The sequence below is a fragment of the Mirounga angustirostris genome, unplaced genomic scaffold (genome assembly GCF_029215605.1).
Source record: "Mirounga angustirostris isolate CCGP_5_RB_7025 unplaced genomic scaffold, mMirAng1.0.hap1 SCAF_8, whole genome shotgun sequence".
Lineage (NCBI taxonomy): Eukaryota > Metazoa > Chordata > Mammalia > Carnivora > Phocidae > Mirounga > Mirounga angustirostris.
The window spans coordinates 39760003-39772853 of NW_026991716.1; the positions used below are offsets into that span (position 1 = coordinate 39760003).

The 12851-nt window shown below is 53.0% G+C and overlaps 1 long non-coding RNA gene across 2 annotated transcripts in view; it reads left to right on the top strand.

The window, feature by feature from the left end:
- Nucleotides 1-12851, top strand: part of LOC123836955 (uncharacterized) — a 115273-nt gene that overhangs the window by 29170 nt on the left and 73252 nt on the right. For both annotated transcript variants that reach the window (XR_010413636.1, XR_010413635.1), the window contains exon 5: nucleotides 11934-12153. This is a non-coding gene — a long non-coding RNA (uncharacterized LOC123836955). The remainder of the gene's footprint in view (nucleotides 1-11933; nucleotides 12154-12851) is intronic.

A 12851-nucleotide genomic window follows, 5' to 3' on the forward strand; every position in this document is an offset into this window, starting at 1 on the left:
CTTTATGGTACAGCTGGGGAAACTAAGTCACATGTAAGGTAAGGGACTCACCCAAGGTCTCCCAACTAGCAGATGGCAGAGCCAGGCGGGGCACAAGTATCTGGACTCCCAGGCCAGCCCTCTCTGAGCTCAGTTCTAAGGGGTCGGGGCTGAGCCTGTTGCCTCAGGACAAGCTCTTTCTGACTGAGTGTGGGTGCCCAGGATGGTGGGTGCCACTGCTTGGATGGCTGCCAGCTAAGGCAGGACCCCCAGAAGCCAGAGTGGATGAGAGTATTTACAGGGTCCATTGTCAGCATGCCCAGATTTGTTTCCCCGCCTGCTTTTAATCACACCTAATGATTAGCAGAGGAACCCAGAGAATCCCTGGCTCTTTCCTTCTGCTTCCCTCCCTTCTGCAGACATGGGGAGAGGGGCAGGTGGAGGCAGCGGCCTTCCCAGAAGTCAGCCTAATCTCTTTGCCTGTCTTGGGAAAGCTCTTAATGAGGATTGTTCCAAAGGGTGGGGGCAGGGAGGGGGCTTGCTTCTCTGCCAGTGCATGGAATTTCTGAGAAGCCCCTCCCCCAAGATGCCAAGCCCCAAGTTTAGCTGCCAAGGCTCTGAATTCAAGGAAAGAGGAAACTGTGAACGAGGAATGGAAAAGGGAAAAGCCCTTGTGGCAGGAATAAGATGTGTCATTCAGTGCTTCCTCATTGCCCTCTTGATTGGTCGCCCTTTGCCAGCCTCCTTCACTCCTGTTCTTCCTTCTCCTGGGAATTCCATCTCCACTGCTGTCTGTCTGTTCCACCCTGCCCCCCAGAATGGCCCAGTTCCATCTACCTCCTCAGGAACCTTCTGCTACTGCTCTAGCCTGGTGAGCTTTCTGCTCTTTGAGCCCTCCATGGCTGGGACATAGAAGTTGCTCAATAGACCTTCTTTAATTAGAATGTGTCCAGCACCTAACTCTATGTTGGTATCTTGGGCTGGTTCCCCATCGAGATGAGGATTCGAGCTCCAGTAGCTCATTTGGAAGGTGATCCCATGAACCGCCAGTCAGGGAGTGAGGAAGTGAGGCAGGGAAAGGAAGGAAGCCAATAGAATATGTGTGATTGGGCATGTGCCCGCTGTGGGCACCTGGGGGGCCCCCCCACGCTGGGGACCCCCTGGAGACTGGGTAGAATAGTCACCTCAAAGTTACCACGCAAGGGAAAGTGAGCTCGGGTATCATCCCCCCCATCCTGTGGTTGTTAGTTGAGGGATCCTGGGGTTTGGTGTCAAGTCCCCGGCCTTCCTGGCCTGCTCTGCACGTGCAAGCCAAGAGGCCTCAAACCATCAGAATGGTGGGGCACCTGGGTGGCTCAGTCATTAAGCATCTGCCTTCGGCTCAGGTCATGATCCCAGGGTCCTGGGATTGAGCCCCGCATCGGGCTCCCTGCTCAGTGGGAAGCCTGCTTCTCCCTCTCCCACTCCCCCTGCTCTTGTTCCCTCTCTCACTCTCTCTCTCTCTGTGTCAAATAAATAAATAAAATCTTAAAAAAAAAACAAAAAACCATCAGAATGAGGAGTGCTGCGGGGATCTGAGTGGGTATGTCCATGTCTGTGTGCTCTGGCCGCTGGGGAGACAAAGGTGAGCAGAGCCGCCCCTGCCCTGTAGGACTTCACAGTCTAGCGAGGGAGCAGAGGGTTAAACACATCATTCCAGCACAAGGCAGTAAATACCAGAATAGAGGTATCCATCTCGGGCCGCGGGAAAGTAGAGGTGGGACACTTGACCAGTCTGAGACTTAGGGAAGATGTCCGGAGTGGAGAAGAGAGCAGAGCTGGAGTCTGGAGGGCTGACTTGCTGTCGGGGGCAGAGAAAGTGGCAGGGCAGTCCACACAGAGGGAAGGACACAGCACAGTCACAATGGGGGCTGGGGGGCACTCTGAGCCCGTTGTCAGCTGACGTCGCCAGCGCTGCCACCATCTCTAGCCCAGCATTAGGGTCAGCTCAAGTTCAAACCACTTTTGAGATAACCACTAATCTTAACCTTAACCTGGAAGGACTGGCTGATGTTGAATTTGCAAACACAGACACATTTGCTCATTTAAGGAGCTTAGTTAGCAATGTGTCACCCACACTCTTTTTTTTTTTTTTGTCACCCACACTCTTGAAGTACATCAGTGGTCTCCAAAACAGGGTGTGCCAGACTGGCCCATCAATATTTGGGAAGGCACTGGAAGTTCCTATTTATTTTTTCTTCCATCCTCTAAAAATGCCTATTTAGGGGTGTATTTTTCAATAATGTACATAATTTATTAGTATGGTAGCACATGTAAATTTAAACAAATAAATATACACATGTTGGGGCACATATCACAGACTTTTTATTAATAGAGGCATATGATCAAAAGAATCAGCCTACTGAAGTGGATGATGGCTGGGGCCTGCTTGGAATGCGCCACAGGAAGAAGTTTCTAAGAACCTGCTTTTCTCCATCCATCCGCAAGAGGTTCGGGCTGGGCTCTCCAGTGGCATTCCCCAGTCCTTTGTCAATAACCCTGTGCCCATTGACCCATCAGGGACTTGCACCCTCTTTGGTAGCAGGAGCCTCTGTTTGGAGCTGTTTCCATGGTAACGAGGCTGAAGCCACCATTTGCTGTCCCTATTCCTGGGCCCCCTTCCCTTGGGCCTGAGGTTCCCAGGCCCGGCACAGGCCCCGTGTTTTCTGGCTGACTCACAGCCTCCCCAGCCCCACTCCAGCCCCTGCACCCCATCCTGGCCTGGCCCCTCGGTCCGTGACTGATGGCTACAGTCACTAATTACCTTAGTCATCTTTCCATCCATGCTTGTTGAGCTAATGGGGAAGGCAAACAGAAATCTCAGCACATGTGGAAAATTCCTGCTGACATGGCTAGAGGCCATGCCCAGATTTGGGGGGATTAGACCTTCCCCTTTGAGGCTGCAGGGATGGATCCCCAATGCAGAACGGTCTCCATGGTTTCATGGGGAGGTGGTAGGCCGCTCTCCTTGTCAGCGCCGGGTCCCCCAGCTGGAGGTTCGTCTTATCAAACATGAAGCAAGGTTGGCTCAGTGTGGGGGGCTGGGGGGTAGGACTCAAGCCTGGGGCTGTCTCCAGGTGGGACTCTCAGCTCTGGGCCCCCCAGGATGCCCAGCTGGCCCAGTTGGCGGAATTGGGAGGGTGGGGCCTCGGCTGCAGGCCCTCTCACACCTGAGGCCTGTTAATAATTATCCCTGGGGAGGGCAAGGCCCCAGAAGACATCGCTAATGAGCCTGCTAAGTGACAGCTGGACCCTTCCTTCTCACCTGCTCTGGAAAACAAGATCTGGCCAAGGAATTATTTAACCTTCTTTGGGCTGGGAGCTCCCTGAGGACAAGGGCTGTATCTCCCCCTCAGATAGGGCTCCCTGAGTCCTTGGAGACTTCTCCATTGTCAGTACCAGACTTCTGTTCCTGTTGTTGATGCCGGAATTTCTGCCTTGAGCGGGTCCCTCCTTGCCCTTGGGAGGCTACTCTGGCTAGTATAAGGAGATTTGTCCAAAAGAATAGATGGTGGGAGTGTTCTAGATCTGCACTGTTGGCTACAGGAGCCACTGGCCACATATGGCCACTGAGCACTTAAACTGTGCCTCTGAATGACTGAACTTGTAAAACCTAATTTTAATTCATTTAAAAGTAATTGGCCACATGTGGCTAGTGGCTACCATACTTGTCAGTACAGGTCTATAAAGTTTCACAGTGGGGACCTGAATGGGTGGCCAGCAAATGTAGGCCACACAACCCTCCCAACTCTCCATGCCCTGGAGTGAGAGCTCCTTCCATTGCCCTGGAAGGCTTGAAGGGGTCCAAGGTCATTTTCTTTGGAGGAGGCTCCGAGAAGCCTGGGGGGAGGGGTGGTTTCCTCTCCCACCCCTAAACCCCCCAAGCAGCTGAGGGGCCCAGAGGAGTTGGCCAGAAAGCACCTGTTCTTAACGAGGGTCCCCAGGAACCGGGCAGCCCTCCCTCCACAGGGCACGGGGCTGTCGCCGCCTGAATGAGGGAGATTTATGGAAAATCCCCTCACACAACAGGCGGATTTTCCAAGCCTCATTGGCTGCTCTGATTTGAGCCTTCATTAAGGAGAACGGGGGACAATGGAAGAGGTGGGGGTGAGGCCCTGGGTGCATTCAGCTCTCTATCATTTGGCACTGGGAACTCCATCAACGCCTGCCCCCCCACCCCTTCCTTGCTCGAAGAGGTCACACACTCTCTCTTTTTAATAGTAATAATAAAAGGGCCACATGCAGCAGAGTCAGACTCAGCTTCCAGGAGCATCTTTCTTGCATTTTAAAGATTTCCAGAGGAGACATCCTGTGGTTTTGCTCTACAAAGCCTTATAACGTACAATCTGGAAGTGCTCCCTTACAGCTAACTTAATTGTATCCTGCTTCAGGTTCAACTTACTAGGATTTTTCTTCCCCTTTAAAGTTATGGTGACATTTCAATGTGTCAAGGGCAAGTGTGTGATTTCCCAGTAAAAAATCTTGGTTGGAAGCAGAAGTCACTATCGACTGGAGCTGAGGGACCCTGGAGCTTTGCGAGCACCCGCCAACACCTCGCTGTGCATTGAGAGAGGCCAAGACCCCTCCAGATGGGTAGTGACAGAGCTGGAGCCAGAGCACGTGCTCCGAGCTGGTGCTTGCCCACATACTGGCTGCCTCTGAGGGGGCTCATCTGCAGTAAATACCCAGGGGTCCTTCCTGAGGACAGAACAACTCTTAAGCCAAAGGAACGGGTTTCCAAGAGTGAAATATTAGGTCTTATTCCAGATGCTTTTTTTTTTTTCTTTTTGGTCCTAAAGCCCCTTCTGGGAAAGTATTTACTGTGTGTGATGGAAATCAGTGGAGGTGTCTCAGAGGAGGTAAGACTTAACATGAGCCTTTCGAGGTGGTCAGATTGCTTGGAAGAAGAGAGGGGTGAGGCATTCCCAAGGGTAGGAATAGCTGGGGCAAAGGCTCAGGAGGACCATGAGCAGGATCCTGGGAGGGAGCCCTTCTGCTGTGTTGGGGACAGGAGAGTAGGTGTCATTCACTGAGCAGAAAGTGGATGGGTACGGCCCATTCCCTGAAATGGCGAGGTGTCCAAATCCTGGGGGGTGACTTGCCCCGTGGGAGGAACTGGCTGGAGCAGGAGGTGTTTATGGTTCTCCCTCTCCTGGGGGCAGCCAGAGCTAGCCAAGTTTACAGTTGCTCCGAACTCTATAAACACACTCGGTGAATGTGCGTATGTGAGTGCATGTGTAGGCAAGTGTCCCTGTTGCCATCTGACCTTCCCTTCCACGGCTGTGTGGGCCCTGACCTCCTCACCTGGTGCAGGGGCTTCAGCTGTTTGCTCTCTTGGGCCTGGTGACACTTACTGAGGGTGTCAGTAAGCATGGACATCATGGGACCCTGTGGGCCTTGTAGATCTCCTGGGGAGGCAAGGCCTTGGGGGGATGCTGGAGAATGTACTTGGTGAGGCAGAAGGGCATTCCAGCCTGGGGACAGCAGGAGCAAGGGGGTATGTGAGTATGACAGTGTGTGTGTGTGCCCACGTGCATGTGCATGCACGCATGTGCGTTTGATCAGACGATGGGGAAGTGTGAGCCTTGGGTACATGGAGGAGAGAAGGTGGGAGGTGAGAGGATTGGCTTTGGGGAAGCCTTTATATCTGACCTGATGGTTAAGAGAGTCCTATTCCAGATCCTTTTAAGAAATCATACATACAAAAATGCCTTCTGTCTGGTATATAGGCCATATGTTGATTCTGTTATTATTATTTTTTTAAAGGTTTTATTTATTTTTGTGAGAGAGAGAGCGCACGTGGGGAAGAAGAGCAGAGGAGAGGGAGAAGCAGACTCCCCGCTGAGCAGGGAGCCCGACGTGGGGCTCGACCCCAGGACCCCGGGATCATGACCTGAGCCAAGGGCAGACGCTTAACCGACTGAGCCACCCAGGCGCCCCTGATTCTGTTATTGCCAGTGATTATATGATGCAGAGCTAGTTCCTGCCATTGTGACTGGCTTCCCCGAGCACTGCACATTCTGACCCGCGCTGAACATGAGTGGAACAGTGGCCAGTGTTATGACAGCCTGTGGTCTCAATTAGGGGTCAGTGGTGGTCAGGGTTAGGGGTCAAGCTGTGTCCAGGATGGAGTGAGCCTGTGGTTGAGATAAAGGGTCAGTGGTGGTTATGACTGGCTGTCGGTCAGTGGCCAGGGTGAGGGGTCAGATGCTGACTGGGAACTGTTTTCTTTGTGTTAAGCTAACAGCTCTGGAAGAAGCTGACCTTGCCTCAGAGGCATTATTCTCAGAGACCAGCGCCTCTGTTTAGAGAACTCCAGAGGGGCCCAGAATGTGAACTTTAGAGTTCGAGAACTCTAAAGACTTGGGTTTTAGGCCTAGTTCTGCTAACTTAGGAGCCGAGTCCCGGGCAAGTGGCCTCACTTCTCTGAGCTTCGGTCCCACCTCGGTAGGAAAGTAACGCTATCTGCCCACCTAGAGGGTGAGGTCTTTGTTACTGAGCATCCTCTTATAAAATATAAGCTCAGTCATCACTAATTGCACCACAGCCCACACTCCTCACTCCCACAGGCCTATGGGTAAATCTGCAGCGGTCAGGCAGTTGGCTGGGAGCGAGGTGGTTAAAGCAATACTCCCCAAACTTGGCTACTCATTGGATCCTCCTGGATATCTTTAAAATCATTCCGATGGCGGCTCTCAGTCCAGCACCCCCCCAATTTTGAATTCACTGGTGTGGGGGCGACCTGGGCATCAGTTTTAAAAGCTCCCCAGGTGATTCTAATGTGCAGCCAAGTTTGGAAAACACTGGGTAAAAGCCCATACTAATTAATGAGCTAAAGAGAATGCGTCTTTAAGCAGCCACCTGAGCTGTGGGTAAAACCCACCAGCTGGCCCCAGGCCCCGTCCTGGTGGGGGTCTGACTGAGGGAGATGAAGTGAAAACAGCAAGAGACTCCAGGAAGAGTATACTCTCTTAACCTTCTCCACACCTCTGTTCTCCATCTGTGAAATGGAGTTAAAATTATATTAACGTTATGACCGTTGTGGGCAGGGGAGGGCTGCAGGGGAATAAAGCACATTGTAAGTTGTTACAGTTGACCCCAGTCAACCAAGAGACGTCGACTGAATATTGGGGATGTGGGCGGAGAAAAGCACCTCAAACCTCCCTTCAGAGCTCTCCTCACCAGAAATTCATGGCCAGTATATTGATAGTCTGAAGCCAGGGGGATGGACGACATAGCCCTGGTGAATCTGGAATCTCTTGGCCCTGAGTAGGGTCTCTGAGGGTATGTATCCCCTGTTTAGAGTATTGTCCCCCTAAATATACTCACATTAGTTTGACTCTGTGTCTTATTTTTGGTTTCAGGAAATACCATCCCCATAATAACCTGTAGGGCGGGTAGGGGATGAGGAGACAGGGTTCTGCCCCTTCTGGCTCTCTGCCCCTTCTGGGAGGGATGTTATGGAACTCCTGGAAGCTTCAGCTCAGGCTTGGAGGCCGCTTCTGGCTGGGTTTCCAGCATCTGGGTCCTCAGGAGAAAGTGGTTTTCTCCTGTGGCCTGTGTGCCTTTAAGACTCCGAGACCAATGGGGGCACCTGACTGGGGAAAATTCCAACCAGTGGGTTCCTTTGAAATGGAAGTGACATCTAGTGGTTTGAAAAAGAACTGCCAAGCTGGCCCCCCAGGCCCAGGCTGGCCCTTGGGGTTCCTTTGCTGGCCACCAGGCCCCTCTCCTCCTGGGCCGCACCCTGCTGGAGGGATTTACAGCCCCAACAATGGGGCTTTCCATGGCAAGTTGGCTCTCCTGGCCCGACACCAGGCTGGAACCCCTACCCAGACCTAGGTACATATACTCAGGTCCAGGGAGACCAGGAGGGGCCCAGGAAGTGTGCCCCTTCCCAGCGTGTCAGGGCCACGGTGTACAGTCCCAGGGGAGCCAGACTCCTTGGACCTTCTGTCCCTTGATTCTGAGGAGCCCGGTCCTGGGTCCAGCGCCACAGAAGTCCTGTGCAGGCCATAGTGCTGAATCAGCGGAAACCTGCGGCCAGGCCGCTGTTATGCAACGGCCCCGCCACTGGCCCGCTGGTGTCAGCTACAGGCCTTTCAGGAAGGCAAAGGGCCTCAGGGGGTGCATGCACCCAGACTTGGAGGTGTGTGAAATGGGCGTCTGCACAGAGCCGTGGCTTTGGAACCAAAAGGGAGGGACAGAGGGGGACAGTGCCCAATCTATGGTTCTCCAAGGTCTCTGACTTGAAGAACCCTAGTCTGAGGGGGAGACACAGTCCTGTCCTCAGGGAGCCCAGTCTGAGGGGGACACAGCCCTGACCCCAGGGAGCCCCAGTCTGAGGCGGACACAGCCCTGCCCTCAGGGACCCCAGTCTGAGGGGGAGACACAGCCCTGCCCTCAGGGAGCCCCAGTCTGAGGGGGGACACAGCCCTGCCCTCAGGGAGCCCCAGTCTGAGGGGGGACACAGCCCTGCCCTCGGGGAGCCCCAGTCTGAGGGGGAGACACAGTCCTGCCCTCAGGGAGCCCCAGTCTGAGGGGAGAAACACAGCCCTGACCTCAGGGAGCCCCAGCCTGAGGGGGAAGTAGCAGCCCTGCCCTCAGGGAGCCCCAGTCTGAGGGGGGAGACAGCCCTGCCCTCGGGGAGCCCCAGTCTGAGGGGGAGTCACAGCCCTGCCCTCGGGGAGCCCCAGTCTGAGGGGGAGTCGCAGCCCTGACCTCAGGGAGTCCCAGTCTGAGGGGAGACACAGTCCTGCCTCAGGGAGTCCCAGTCTGAGGGAGAGACACAGCCCTGACCCCAGGGAGCCCCAGTCTGAGGGGGGAGACAGCCCTGCCCTCGGGGAGCCCCAGTCTGAGGGGGAGTCACAGCCCTGACCTCAGGGAGTCCCAGTCTGAGGGGAGACACAGTCCTGCCTCAGGGAGTCCCAGTCTGAGGGAGAGACACAGCCCTGACCCCAGGGAGCCCCAGTCTGAGGGGGGAGACAGCCCTGCCCTCGGGGAGCCCCAGTCTGAGGGGGAGTCACAGCCCTGACCTCAGGGAGCCCCAGCCTGAGGGGGAAGTAGCAGCCCTGACCTCAGGGAGCCCCAGCCTGAGGGGGAAGTAGCAACCCTGCCCTCAGGGAGCCCCAGTCTGAGGGGGGAGACACAGCCCTGACCTCAGGGAGCCCCAGCCTGAGGGGGAAGTAGCAGCCCTGCCCTCAGGGAGCCCCAGTCTGAGGGGGGAGACACAGCCCTGACCTCGGGGAGCCCCAGCCTGAGGGGGAAGTAGCAGCCCTGCCTCAGGGAGCCCCAGTCTGAGGGGGAGAAACAGCCTTGGTCTCAAGAATCCCAGTCTGAGGGGGAGATACAGACATGCCCTCAGGGAACCCCAGTCTGAACGGGAGACACAGCCATGGCTTTACAAAAATCCCAGGTGAGGGTGAGGGCAGGAAAGAATGACGCACACATGAAACAGGCTCATGACCCTTGAAAAGCTCTGGAAAAAGTCAGGGCAGATGATTATAGGGTAGCAGAGCCCCAGTGGCTGGGCTGGGAAGGAGGCAAGTGATAGGCTCCTGGATTAAGTAGCAAGTTCTCAGGGGAAGCAAGGCCTTTAAAGGTGGCAGGAACTCACCTCTGCCCTCCCTGTGTTTAGATCTGGGTTTTCCCCCCAGTATCTGGCTCACAGGGTGAGGGACCTCAGTCCATCTCAGGTGCTGAATTCAGTAGCACCAGGGCCTGAGCAGATGATAAAAGGGACTAAGCAGGATTGGGAGGGCTCGCTGGCATGGCCTGGACACCTGGCATACCTTCATTTTGTCCCCACCTGCTGTGGTCCTGCCCTGCCACTGCCCTGTCCTGCCCAATGCCCAGAACAAGGCGCAGCTGCTTCTGGCCTCAGCTCTAAACTTCTGGAACTTCTGGAAGCTTCCTTACGCCCCTTCTCTACAACCCTAGGCTCAGGCACATTCTTCTGGGTGAGGAAGTGTCTGTTTCAGAGGTTGAGTGTTTCAAGGTTGACTTCCTGAGAAAGCTGTGCAGTTGGCTTCCTTCTGAGAGACTGAACACCTAGCATCTTATACTCTCTAAACTTTCTGAGGTAGAAAATGCTTGTTTACTTGGTCTTGTTAATTTTTATTTCTAAGAGGTACTATATGGACATGGTAAAACAGAAAATTCAAGTACAGTAACAATTGGTGAATCTAGGTGAAGGGTACAGGCAGTTCTTTAAGACTCTTCTATAAATTTGAAATTACTTCAAAATAAAATAAAAAGCGGGCGCCTGGGTGGCTCAGATGGTTAAGCGTCTGCCTTTGGCTCAGGTCATGATCTCAGGGTCCTGGGATCGAGTCCCGCATCGGGCTCCCTGCTCCTTGGGAGCCTGCTTCTCCCTCTGCCTTTCTCTCTCGCTCTGTCTCTCATGAATAAAAAAAAAAAAAAAAAAAAATCTAAAAAAAATAAAATAAGGGGCACCTGGGTGGCTCAGTTGGTTAAGCAACTGCCTTCGGCTCAGGTCATGATCCTGGAGTCCCGGGATCGAGTCCCGCATCGGGCTCCCTGCTTGGCGGGGAGTCTGCTTCTCCCTCTGACCCTCCTCCCTCTCATGCTCTCTGTCTCTCATTCTCTCTGTCTCAAATAAATAAATAAAATCTTTAAAATAAAATAAAATAAAATAAAATAAAAATAAAATAAAAAGCTAAAAACAAATTCAGAACAGAAATGTAAGCCTCTCTTCCATCTTTTCCTCTGGCCACTACTTAGTTCCCTTTCTTAGAGGCCCCCAAGTTATCAGTTTCCTGTACATCTTTCTAAAGATAGTCCACAATATATTTATAAACTCTTTTTTTCTCCCGTGTAAACGGTGGCATTTCCCTACACTGCTCTGCGTTTTGGCTCTTTCACTTAATATATCTGGAAACCACGTGATGTGAGTACACATAGAGCTGTCTTGTCTTTTTTGTGGCTCCAGGGTATTCCATTGAACGGCTGATTCAAATTTTCACTGGGAAGATACTGTATCATGAAGAGCGTAAACTTGGGAGTTGAGATGCTTGCTCCACTACAGAGCAGTTGTTCAGCGTCGAGCCAGTGAGTCAATCTCTTAGTGACTCAGTTTCCTCATTGGTGGCCCGGGGTTAATAACGGTGTCTACCTCGGAGCGTGTGGTGCAGACTCAGTGAGATGCTACTTGTGCGGGGCGTAGGTCACTGCCTGGCGCGCAGTAAGCACTCAATAAACGCTGGCTGCCACTCCCTCCCGAGATAGTTTTGCCAGACCCCTTTGAGAGAGAGTGGAGCTGTTCCCGGGCTTTTATTACTATAAACAATGCCACCCACGAATATCCTAGTCCACACCTCACTTGGTACTTGTGGGAATGTCTCTGCAGGGAAGGTGCCAGGGACTGGAGTCGCTGGGGCAGAGGCCACGTGCATTTTTAATTTGGAAAGACACTGCCGGGTTGTCCCCCAGCCCCCAGCCCGAGGGGGTCCTCGCCTCACCACCACAAGCCATGTTGGAGCCTGTCTCCCCCCAGCCTTGACAACACGGGCGTGCTCGCTTGAACGCGGCACTTCGCAAATTTACTGTTGTCGTAGAGCTTCTTGGGGGCAGTCACCCAAGTCCATGAGGGTATTTGCTGGGAGCAGCCAAACCCACGCGGCGGGCTAGAATGGTCTACAGCTTGCAAAAGTCTAAGGCTGGCTCTGCCAAGATCCACGCACACGCACTCACTCTACGCATTTTTATTAAATGTACGGCGTTCCACCACGAGTTTGCAATTGTTGGTGGCCGGTTTTTCTGGGCCTGTTAGCACATCACAACTGTTGGTTAAGTCTGATAATACTTCAGATTGTGCTTATTGTCACCATTTCGTGTCCGAGCCAGGGACCTGCAATTTCTAATTACATTGTTAACCTTTTATCCCACCTATGAAGGCACACAGACGACGCTAGTATGCATCTGTCATCGTGGGGAGGCCTGCTTCTTCTACCTGGACTTAGACTTCCTGCTGTGGATCACCTATCAGCCAACCTCTCTCCCTTCTTTTCTTGGAAAATTGGAGCCCATTATTAAAAAAAGAAAAAAGCAGACCCCGCATTGAGTAACCTGTCATCTGAACACCGAAACCTCACCAACACGAAATGTAGCTGAAGGGTGAGTATTCCTTTACAAAAGAGTTTCTACTGAGTTAATTTTAGTAGATTTTTATCGAAGCCCTTTTAGAGGATTAATACAGGCGAAGGATTGTTTGAGGATGGCGGCTTGGGGCAGGAGAGCACACTGTATCTCTTACTGATTCGAAAACGTTCTCACCCATAACCTCCACGTGCCCGGATCTCGCACAGGCCCCAGGCTGCAGTGCTCCCTTATGATTCACTCTGATTGAGGCCGCTGTGCCAGACTTTCTAGGACTTTTGTGGGCTCCCCGGCCTAGTCAGGCATCAAAGCCTCCGATGCCTCCTTCCCCTCCGATGACCTTGCAGATCTGACAAATGCCAAGGACTTTGCCTGCGCTAGATCTGGTGTGGAGTCCGTCCCAGGCTGCTCAGAATGATGGAAACAAATTGGCTGCATCTCCAAAAGCCTCTGGCGGGGGTGGGGGTGGGGGTGGGGGGGTCAGGTTTAAGGTGAGGATGCCCTTAAATGAAGGTCAAATAGGTTTCCTTTTCTCCAATTGTTTAATAAACTACTATTAATCTAATTACAACACACATGCGGAAAGGTGCACAAATCCTGAGTACACAGCTTGATGATTTTGTAACATGCGTCTCATGAGTTTTACATGCAATTAATCATCCAGATCAAGAAAGAGAGCACTGCCAGGTTCCCATAACTCTTGCTCAATGGCCCTC